This window comes from Asparagus officinalis, chromosome 2, assembly GCF_001876935.1.
Source record: "Asparagus officinalis chromosome 2, Aspof.V1, whole genome shotgun sequence".
Classification (NCBI taxonomy): domain Eukaryota; kingdom Viridiplantae; phylum Streptophyta; class Magnoliopsida; order Asparagales; family Asparagaceae; genus Asparagus; species Asparagus officinalis.
The window spans coordinates 44,811,108-44,822,914 of record NC_033795.1 but is presented as its reverse complement, the minus strand read 5'-3'; the positions used below and the strand labels follow the sequence as shown (position 1 = coordinate 44,822,914).

General features: G+C 35.6%; 1 long non-coding RNA gene across 2 annotated transcripts; it reads right to left on the bottom strand.

Moving 5' to 3' along the window:
• On the bottom strand, positions 3,098-5,107 carry LOC109830884. 2 transcript variants are annotated; one of them, XR_002244417.1, is made up of 3 exons: positions 4,864-5,107; positions 4,120-4,699; positions 3,098-3,328 (listed from the first exon to the last, which is right to left on the bottom strand). It is a non-coding gene; the product is annotated as an uncharacterized LOC109830884 (long non-coding RNA). The 2 variants fall into 2 exon arrangements; XR_002244418.1 differs by having other exon boundaries at positions 4,120-4,696.

The following is an 11,807-nucleotide window of genomic DNA, read 5'->3' as shown; positions in this document are numbered from 1 at the left end:
TCATTTTTAAAACCTATACTGGCTGAAAAACTGTTATCGGTCGACTGATGATTTAAAAGACATTTGAAACTCATTTTTAAAACCTATACTGGCTGAAAAACTGTTATCGGTCGACTGATGATTGTTATCAGTCGATTGATAAAACCCACCAGAATCTTAAAAAGTTTCTGTTTCTTATTTGGTCGACTGACCAGTCGACTGATGATCTCATTAGTCGACTAATACATGAGATCAGTCGACTGATGAAACATGCCAGAATTGCTAATAGTTTCTGCTTTTATTTGGTCGACTGACTAGTCGACTGACTAGTCGACTGATGATACAGTCAGTTGACTGATAATATAGTCAGTCGAATGACGAGCTAAAAATTACCTGCAACGGTCAGCTCATCAGTCGACGGATGCAACCCGTCAATCGACTGATAAGCCTCCAACGGCTAGTTTTGTGCAGAATCATGTTTCTCGATTTTTGGGGATTTTTGTCTATTTCTTTATGGCTTGGTTATCATCTTCACTTCTTATATATACCCACCAACTCCATTAACTTCAGTAACCAGGCTAGCATTGAAAAATCTCTTGAGTTTGTGTTTATTGTTCAAAAGAGCTTCAACTTTCATCTATTTTCACACCGTATAATTTCACATCCCAAGCTTCACTTACAATCTCTTCCTCTTGCCATAGGGCTGCTGTAAGAGAGAGTTTTTCTTCTATTTGTAACTGTTGTGAGCTTGATCTCGTGGAGATCTACTGTGTGGTTATGAGATCTCGGTGGAGATCGTTGTGTAGAGAAGTTTCGGCTTCCAAACCGGGTTTGTTAGTGGAATTCTCCTCGAGAGTGGGGAGCGGGGACGTAGGTCGGAGGACCGAATCTCGTGAACATACCACGTGTCATGAATTGGCTAACTATTTCTAATCCCTACTCTCTTTTATTGTTATTGCTTTTCATAATTGTTTATGGTTTATTGAAAAATCTTTTAATTGCATATTCATTATCCATAAACGTTATTCAAACCCCAACCCCCCCCCCCCCCCTGGTATAAATTCGAAAAATAAAATAACAAATAGTAGATTGACCCAGTCCTTACTAAGGAAAGGCCAATAAGTCATAATCAAGTTTATTATAGTGAAGATACAATTGAGATCTCTCACCCCAGTGGAGCCACAACCAACACTCGAGAATCTTGCAAGAATGGGCCCAATTCTCATATGAGCATGCAACCCATGCAACATAGCCAGTCCGTTATCAATTAGAAGGAAATACATTTGGAGAATGATTATAGCAAAGGACGTGGATTCAATTTTAGTCCATATGGTAGGTATGTTTCACGTCAAGCATTCAAGGGCTCAACGGACCCTCCCGATCCCATTGTATTTGCCGATTTCATTGGAAGGCAGAGGAAATACTAGCATATTTGTGCAATCGTTATCGAGCAAGTAAACACCTCTTCGTGAAGGGATTTTACTGTAGGACGCATTACTAGAAAATTAATGGAGAAGTAGGGCTTTTACAAGTTAAATGCGGATGTGGATAAATTATTTATTTGCCCATAAAGAAATAACCATATGTCCCAATCTGGAAGGTGGATTCTGACATATTATATATTAAAATCACCTATCTCCATGAGACAAAACCATTTAGATTGACAAGATTCCTGAAATTACATTAGTCTCACTAGTTTTTGGTAAAAATCTAAAAATAATTAGCATTTAATTTATTTTTAGTAATAAAATTGGAGTCTATTTAATTTAAGAAGCAAATTCAATTTTGTTTCATGTTAGACTGATTTATGTTAGACTGATTTGCTTCCCCAATTATAGGGCGTCTTTTTAGAGTAAGATTTGATAATTTCTATTTCTAATCTTATTAAGAGTCTAGTTTGTTTTTCTACTTAAGAAGTGACGTGTAATCCCAAAATTATTAGATCACTTTCATCAATAAAATTCCTCTTTTAATATTCTCTTTGTGGATTTGAACTTCTTCGAGGATTTAGAGATTGTTCTTTGTAGATTCAAAGAGCACCTTAGTAGATTCTGAGGTTTATCACTTCCACACTGCGTAAATTGGTATCAAAGCTTTGTTTTCGATTCGATTGCAGGTGTCGAAGCCCCTATTATCTGAACTCAAATTAAGACTCATTTAGACCGACTTGCGTTGGCAATGGAGTGTCTAAACCAGGGACGAGTTCGAGATCATGTTGGTGGTCGCCAAATACATGCTTGGACTTTGCAACAAGAATTCAACAGCAACATCAATGAAAATGACGCCTCTCACCAAAATCATGATAGTCAAGACTACTCAAGAAAGGATATATATAATACTGAAAACATGAGGGTTGATTTACCTACTTTTAATGGGAAACTCGGTGTAAATGATTTTCTTAATTCACTAGTAGAAAACAGAGTATTGGCGACGGGGAAATCCGTCGCCAATGCAGTCAAATCCGTCACGAATGCACATTCGTGATGCCCAATTGTCCGTCACCAATAATCCCCTCGCCAATACACATTGGCGACAGGGTCATCCGTCGCCAATGTACATTGGCGACGGAGAGGTATTGGTGACGGGTAAAATTGGCGGTGAGTTTACCGTTGTCGCTAAAACACATTGGCGATGGGATTCTTTCTGTCGCGAATGTGTTTTGGTGACGATGAGATTGTCATCGCCAATAAACATTGGTGACGGGGTGCTTTCTATCACCAATGTGTTTTGGCGACTACGAGACTGTCGTCGCCAAAATACATTGGCGACGGCGTGTTGTCCGTCGCTAATGTTTATTGGCGACGGAATGCACCCCGTCGTAAATATTTATTGGCGACGACAATCTTTCCATCACCAATGTGCATTGGTGACGGGGAAATCCGTCGCCAATGTGCATTGTGACGGGGAAATCCGTCGCTAATGTATATATTTACGTAAAAAAAATTACTTTTCTAGTAGCCTCACATACGAGAATACACATATAGTCTGTATCAACATCAATCCAATGATAATATTTAACAATATATCATAAAATTAACCACGATATACATTCACATTCCGAATGAATACTCATCCAATTTCATCCGTCAATCCACAATATCGAACAATACTCATCATATAATCACAATCACAATATATCTCGCATGCTCAAATAATATTCATTCACTACGCAATAAAATCACAAATATATTACATATAGGTAAAATTCAAAAGTCATAATATGTCTTAACACAAGTCTCACTCACTCCTCATCATCGTCTTTGTCGTTGTCGACATCCTTGTTATCAGTGTCGTCTGTATTAGAACGTCGTATCGTACTGTTGCTCCCTACGGGAGTACCTCCTCTAACCTGAAAAGATTATCACTCCATATAAGATATATATATACCAAAAATATCATAATAAATACATATATGTCACGTCATATATACAAGTAGAGCCCCTTTGCTCCTTTCCCATAAAATGAAACAACATAAGCTAAAAAGAAATCACGAAAGTGGCTCTTCCGTTGTACTCGGCTACATTATTGGAGCACGGACTAGTCAATGAATAAGACCGAGGCATCACGTGTTTCCCTGGGGAGATTAAGACAACTCCAACCCCAGAGGAAACTGTATGACCTCCCGGGATTATTACCTTATTAACTACTCTCGACGCACCATCGAAATATAATTGCCATACTTGTTGGTGCAATGTGGTGTTAACCTCGTGGGTTTCTCACGAAAGTGGCTCTTCCACAAGATTTTGTATTAAAACAGAGGAAAACTTAAATAAATTCTCAGTAAAATAGACAAACACTTGTCCATACACAGAACTATAGTCACTCCAATTTCTACTCTATGAACAAACTAGATATCACAACATACCAAAAGGAAATAAAGAACTATCAAATTACACAATTAAAAAATAAACTTTTCCTCTATCATCATAGCATTCAAATTCATTTAAAATTTAGCCTAAAAACTTTTCCTCTATCATCAAAGCATGTTACATTTTGAAGTTGTTGTAAGGTACATCATGTTCAGCATCATCTGAGTTTACAATTGGAATATCATAATAAGTTGTTTAAGAACCAATTGAGTTATAGATTTACAAAGACTTGAGCTGAATACAACAGAATAAAAATCAAACAAAATCTCACCTCAAATGATGAATTAGATGGGCGCATACTTCACCACTGAATATGCTGGATTATCTTGTAGCAGGTTGGGATATGTCTGTCAAAAGAAAATAACAAATGGATGAGCCAAACTCATTAAAAAGATAAAAAGAGGGGGAAAAAGTTCCAAGGGTGATTAGAAATATTGTGTAAGCTATCTGCTATCACACTCAAAATTATGAGAGCCAAGATTAATGGAACATGATAAAAGCTCCACTTTAAGCAATGTTAAAAATCAAATACCACAGCTTCTAATTTGCAATTATTAACAGGGATCAACTCACCACCAACAACAAAGTCAAAACCCAAAAAAAAATATTTTTAATTAAAATTAAAAATAAAGCAAGATCCTTGATATAATCAGTCACGTGAGGAACATCCTCAAGGACGTAACCAGTAGCAGCACGAACAATCTTAGGATCCGGTTTCTTCGGCGTCCCCTTCTCCGATCCCATTGATGATCTCGACCTAAGATTCGATGCCGATGGCACCCTCTTCACTGACGAAATCGAAGATCAAGGAGGTGATCAAAGCTCGAACTCTTGGGGATCGAGCCCTGCTGCTGGTCAAAGTTAGACATGGATCCCATTGTCAGAGGTTAATTAATTAAGGTTGAGGAAGTTTTATGAAATAATAAGATTGAATAGAGCCAGGCTTTGTATTTATAATGAGAGAACTGTGAATAAAAATAAAACAGGCGAGAACAGAGGTTGATCGAGCACTTACGTTAGTTTTTGACGTTTTACGAAAGCGATTGGGGGAGGAAGGAGAAGAAAGGAGAAGGTGATGTAATGTAACACAAGAGAAGGAGACAGGGAGGAAGGATGCACGAAGGTCGCGGCTATTGGAGAGATCAGAGAGAACAGAGATTGGGGTTAGGGATTTTAGAGGGGGTTGGAAATTAGAGAGGGCGGGATTTTAGAATTTGGGAGAAATTTTTGGGGGGAAGCTGGTTAACGAATAGAATGGAGGAGGAGTGATGTTTTATTTGGGGATATATTTAGAGCACCAAATTTTAGACTACTAGATTTTATGCATGTGCAATGCACGTGGTTGAATACTGTGATTAAGTATTTTTGATTTATTTTCTTACTAAAATTTATTCAGCGGTTACTCTTTGATAATAATTTGCTCACTTTGATTAAGTATTTTTGGTTTATTTTTTACTAAAATTTGTTCCTCGATTATATTTTGATTATTTATTTATTTGATGCTTGTTTGAATAGGCTACATCCAGTTTAAATTTTTATGTTGATAGTTGAATTGTCAGAAGATAAATATAACCTAAAGCCAATTTAAATTTTTATTTCATTTGGATCAACATGAAACCGAGCTTGACCTGAGGAAGTATAGTGTTATGAAAGTGAAAACACTTGAAAAAATAACAATATAAAAGGAAGATGAATAATAAAGCAGACGAGCCAAGATGATTGATTTAAAATGGGCTAAAATGATAGAAAATGGTTAATGAAAAAATCATAAACTGGAGATTAATGCTAACTCTAGTATTCTTTTATATGATAAAAACATCCACATATGCATATAAAAGCACTAAAATAGTTTATAAAAATCTCTTCTAAAGATTCCTAATTTTACTAAAAAATAAAACTATTCTATAACAATTTACAAAACATTATCTTTTGTTACTTCTATTTTATTTTTTATTGAGACGAGATCAATCATTCTTCATCTTTACCTTTTTCCTAGCCAATTCTAGAGTAGTAGTGTCTTCATCATCTACATCGGTTTTGATATGAGACTGAAGCATGTTATCTTTCCTTGGGCTCATTCATCTTTTGTCTTCTCGTCTAAATTCACAAAGAAGTTGAATATATTTCTTATATTCAACACAAACTTCTGACAATACAGACTTTGATTTTTTTTCCTATTTTAATAATAATAAATCTTAATTTCATATATATGAATTTTTTATGCTTTTAATTTATTACTTAAATAAGGTTAGGAGCTACCTCTTTTTTCTCTACAATGAATTATTTTGTTATGCATCCAATAAGAATTTCTGCTGTGTCATAATGTTATATTTGCATTGTATGTATCATTTTCCATGAGGATCTGAACTAAATACATTAAATTTTTCATTGTCAATTTGCTTTAGATTATAATATTAATATTTAATTTTGATATATTTATTTTATGAAGAAGGGATATCACTTAACCTTTGTACTAAATCATCGGCGATTCTACAACATTTATCATCTGGACACTTATTATTAATATCTTTATCTATTTTCTTATTGCAACCTTTGCAAACAAAGAATCACTGCTCAACTCTATTATAAATGGTAGTTATCGTTATCTTAAAGGTGCGATGTGTGACTGTATATTGGTAAATTATTCTTAGGTTTAATTATATGAATTTTAGAGTAGGTTTTCTAAGATCATACATCTTTCAAATATTATAATGGTTGTATATATTAGTAATTTGAATTTATGTTGCATTTATAAAGAGCCTTAATATAGATCATTTTGTCTTGGCAGCTTACTCTAAAGGAGCGCTGCATATTAGCTTTAAATGTAATATATTTTTTACAATGTTAAATGTAATAAATCTTTATAATTTTTTACCTAATAAATATTATTACCATTAGAGATCAATATTTATAAATTGTAATCAATTAATGTTAAGCTATTAAATTATAGTCTTTTATCAGTTTTTTGTGATTTAATCTTCTATCAATTAATGATACTTATATTTTTTTTTGTTCTAACATATTGGTAAAATTATATGCAGTTACTTTAATTTATACAATAACACTAATTTTTTGTGTTCTAACATATTGGTAGATATTATTTGTCTTATTAATTTATTTAATGATATAATATTTGATATCCAATGGTATTTTTGTCTATCGAAAGATTTTTCCGAACTCGTGCTTTTAAAGGGAGTATGATGTATTGAATATGTGATTTAATTATGTAGCTATAATTAAATAAACTAATAAAAAGTCATAAAGATATATAAAAAACACTAACAAATCTTTAATATTTCCAAAGTAGTCCCTCAAATAATGAAATTTCTATTACATCCCTCTAATCATCACAATGTTTACAATTAGGCCCCCTAGTTAACACCGGTTAGATTTAAAAAAATATTCTTTTAAATTAAACTAATGTTACCAGCTTCCCTTGAATTTTAATTATAAGATCAATATGGTTACATGTTCATACCACGTATAACTAAAAATGATATTCTCATTGGTATCTCACCATTTTCTCATCATTTTCACTTTTCGTATCATTTACTCTAAACTAATCAAAGTCAAAGTCAAAAACTCACCAATACTAATCGAATATCAAAGTATATTTATTTCGCTAAAGAAATAAATTTTCAAGTATTATTAAAATTAATAAATAAAAATTATTCATTTTTACTATATATATGATGTGTAGATATTTAAATTAAAATTTAATTAGAAAATAGATTTAAGATTATTTGAGTCTTAAAATCGGTATATAAAACTTAAGTAGAAATGATAAGTGGTTAAAAATGTGACATCATATATGCAAAATACAAACAGTAACTTGTGATCAATTTTAAATGAATATTTAATAAACAAATAAATCGAATATACATATGATCAAATTCTAATCATTAGCAAACTCAAATACTAAAAAAATAAATTTTAAAATAAACATTAAAAAATAAATTTTAAAAATAACATAGAACTCCTAATTAATTGATAAGAGCTATGATAAGTTCTGGTATATCATTAGAAAAATCAATATTATTACATGTTCGTAACACGTATAACTAAAAATGATCTCATCATTGATCTCTCACTATTTTCTCATCATTTTCACTTTTCTCATCATTTTCTCTAAACTAATCAAAGATGAAGCCAAAAACACGCAAATATGACATCATATATGTAATAATACAAATAATAACATGTGATCAATTTTAAATGAATATTTAATAAACAAATGAATCAAATATACGTACATCTGGTCAAATTCTAATCGTTAGCAAACTTGAATGTGTTAAATGAACTACCGAATCGAATATGACTGAAAAGTTATTTGAACAATTATCGAACTATTTGTTAATTATTTGGTTCAATTACATCCTTAGATGTGTTAGCATGCAATTTACATAATTTGGTGGACTACTTTTTAAATATTATAGATTTGAGGGACTAATATTAAAATAATTCTTTATTTTTTTGTGGACGCCACTCCTTAACAATAGGATAATCAATTAATAATTTAAACTTTTTATGATGGGCACATTAGTATCGGAGACGGAACGCATCCGTCGTCAATACACATTGACGACAAACACGATCCGTCGCCAATACTTATTGGCGACGTACACGATCCGTCACCAATACCTATTGGCGACGTACACGATCCGTCACCAATGTTTGTCGTCGCCAATAGTTATTAGCAATGAAAAACATTAGCGATGGATCATTTCCGTCGCTAATAGGTATTGGCGACAGACACGTTCGGTCGCCAATACCTATTGGCGACGGAAATGATCTGTCGCCAATGTTTTCCGTCACTAATAACTATTAGCGACGGAAAACATTGGCGATGGATTGTTTCCGTCGCCAATAGGTATTGGCAACGGAGCGTGTCCGTCACCAATAGGTATTGGCGACGGATCCGTTTCCTCGCCAAGATCCGTCGCCAATGGTCATTGGCGACGGAAAAACATTGGTGACAGCCAAAATCCGTCACCAATACAAACATTAGCGATGAGGTATTGGCGACGGGTTTATTTCCATCGCTAATGTTTGTATTGATGACGGATTTCGAATCCGTCACCAATACCCCGTCGCCAATGCTCTGTTTTCTACTAGTGATTGGATTGATGAGGTGAAGAGATACATGGAAATTCTAGAAGGTAAGAAGGTTAAATGAGTATCCTATCAACTTAAGGGTAAAGCATCTTTTTGGAGGCAATCGTTATGCGAGGATCGAGTCCGTTAGGAGAAGTGAAAATTTCGATCATGGGTGAAGATAAAGAAATTGATGAAAGCTCGTTTTCGTCCAATATATTATTATGTGCTCAATCAATACTCGAGTTCATACTCTAACTATGACCATTTAGAGCTTAAGCAAGTCCAATTTGTCACTAAGCAAGACCATGAAGTTGTGAAGAGCATTGAAGAAGTAACGAAGAAAGAAGAACCATCTCTAGAGCAGAATATCTTCCGCATGAGATACACCATGCTGCAGAAGATTTGTAATGTCATTATTGACAACTACAGTAGTGATAATCTTACCTCTCGGCGTATGGTAAATAAGTTAGGCTTGAAGACAGTGAAACACACACCTTCCTACAAGATCGACTGGATTCGCAAGGGCAGTAATGTGCAAAACGATTGGATGTGTCAGATACCTTTTTCTTTTGGCCGCAACTATGTTGATGAGGTGTTGTGTAATGTGGCTGAGATGGATACTTGTTATATGCTTTTAATTAGGTAGGCCATTAAAGTTCGATGTTGGTGCTACCTATATGTGTAGAGACAATGTTTAAATCTTCAAGAAGGATGAACACTGAACTACACTCATGCTTCTTACAGAAAATGAGTCATCCAAGATAGAGATTATTAAGAAGATTATTGAGAAGAAGAGGCATTTGGTGGCAGACAATAATGCTATAGCGGAAGACTTGAAATAATTTGAAGAGTTCAATGACTTAGTTATAATTGAAAAAGAAAAACCTGTCCCTGGAGTGTTTGCGGTGAAAGTTGATTTCTTCATTGCTGAATCTATTACATGTTTATCGATTACAGATTCAAAGTAAAATTAGTCTTTTTATAAGACTTTCTTACACAATGAAATAAAAAATAAAAAAAATACAACTCTCTTCAAACAAACGCAACGGGTGTTTATCGCCCGCTGCTTGCGTGGGATCTTGGCCTGTGACGGGGATGTTGATATCCGTGGACCACCATCGATCAGATCTGATTACTGAAAAATCAGGCAGAGCTTCATTGATTCGCAAAGGAATCAAGAAATCGTAGCGCTTATCTCGGAAACGGCGAGATAATTGCTCTTCTTAAAGTTATCGCAACGGGATAACCTTAAGGAACGGACCCGGGGAACTGCAGATCTGATGAGCTCCTCTTCTTTATGCCGATGAACTCGATCCGATCTCTCCTCCTTGTTTGGGTCAAAAGTTGATGTTTTCATTGTCATCGAATCTATTACAACTTTGGTCATTACAATAAACTCAAACAAAAAGAAAAGTTGATCTTTTTATAAGATCTTCTTTACACAATGAAAATAAAGATTACAACTCTTGTCAAGATCTTCTTTACACAATGAAAATAAAGATTACAACTCTTGTCAAACAGCGCAACGGACGTTTATCACCCACTGCTTGTGTGGGTTCTTTGCCTGTGCTGGGGATGTTAATATCTGTGGATCGCCGCGGATCAGATCCGGTTAGCAGAAGTTGGATAATCAATGCTCTCACTTCACGAAGGAAGTAATTACAGTAGCGGCGATTTTGACTAAGCAAAATCACGGCTCTTCTCGGGATTTAAGACTAAGCTTAAATCCGGAGGAATAGGGGGATGGGTCTCAGATCTCTCGAACTCCACTCTTTATACGTAGGAGATCGCCAAGATCTGCTAACCCTCTCTGAAATTCGTGGCTATGCACTTGAGAAACCGGCAGCACCTCGCCCTCTTGATCTCCTCCTCTTGAGAAATGAGCACCCGAGCTCGTATTTATAAGCTTCGAAAGCGGGTATTTGGATAAGAACGAGTGATTCCTCCTTATCTTCAGTTAAGAACTGATTAACCATAGTATCAGATCAGTTGGGACGCTCAGGAACCAACAAATCCTGAGAGAATTCGTATAAACCGAAAAATCACACTTTTAGATCAAATCTGGCCGAAGCGTCACCCGGTGGCTCGGCCTTGGCCTAGCCACCAATTGGTGGCTCGGTCTTGGCCGAGCCACCATTTGGTGACCTGGCTATGGGCCGAACCACTAGTTCGGTCGCTTGGAGGTGGCCGATTAGCACGCAGGCCACTTGGTTTGCCGATTTGGTAGCTGGCGAGTACACGGGCCATTTGGAGGTGGCCGGTGAGTGTATAGGCTATTCGGTTCGCCGTTTCGCTCCATGTGTTCATTGGCGTCGGATAATCCTCTTAGACTTAGATAGTGGCGTTCATCACCTTCTCTCTGTCTCGAGCTGTACATGGATACCTATAGGCATTTTTAAACGCCTACAGATACCCCCTCCAAAGTATTTCAGACTCATTCTTTTATGCAGGAGTCTGGAATGCTTTGGATATGATAGTCCCCCGCCTTTAGTCGGTGTCAAAGGACCTGTGAACTATTTCAATTCTTAACTTCTTCAGTCTTCAATCTATCCAATGCTTTGTCGAATAGATGAAGTTCTTCCGGCGCTGCGTTTATCGTCTGACCGTTGTCGAAGTCTTGAATCGAAATTGGTGAGTTAGTTTTGGCTCATGTCATTGAGTTGACTTTGAACTGATTATCTTTGTCGCAACGCGTTGACCGGCGTTGACCTAGGGCTACGCGTTGCTTGGCGTTGGCCTTAGGGTTTTGTATTGATTGGCGTTGACTTTCATCGCAACGCGTTGATTGGCGTTAACACAGTTTATGCTCATACGTTTGCTGGAGTATACACATTTTAAGCTCTTAAGGTATTGGAGCATGAC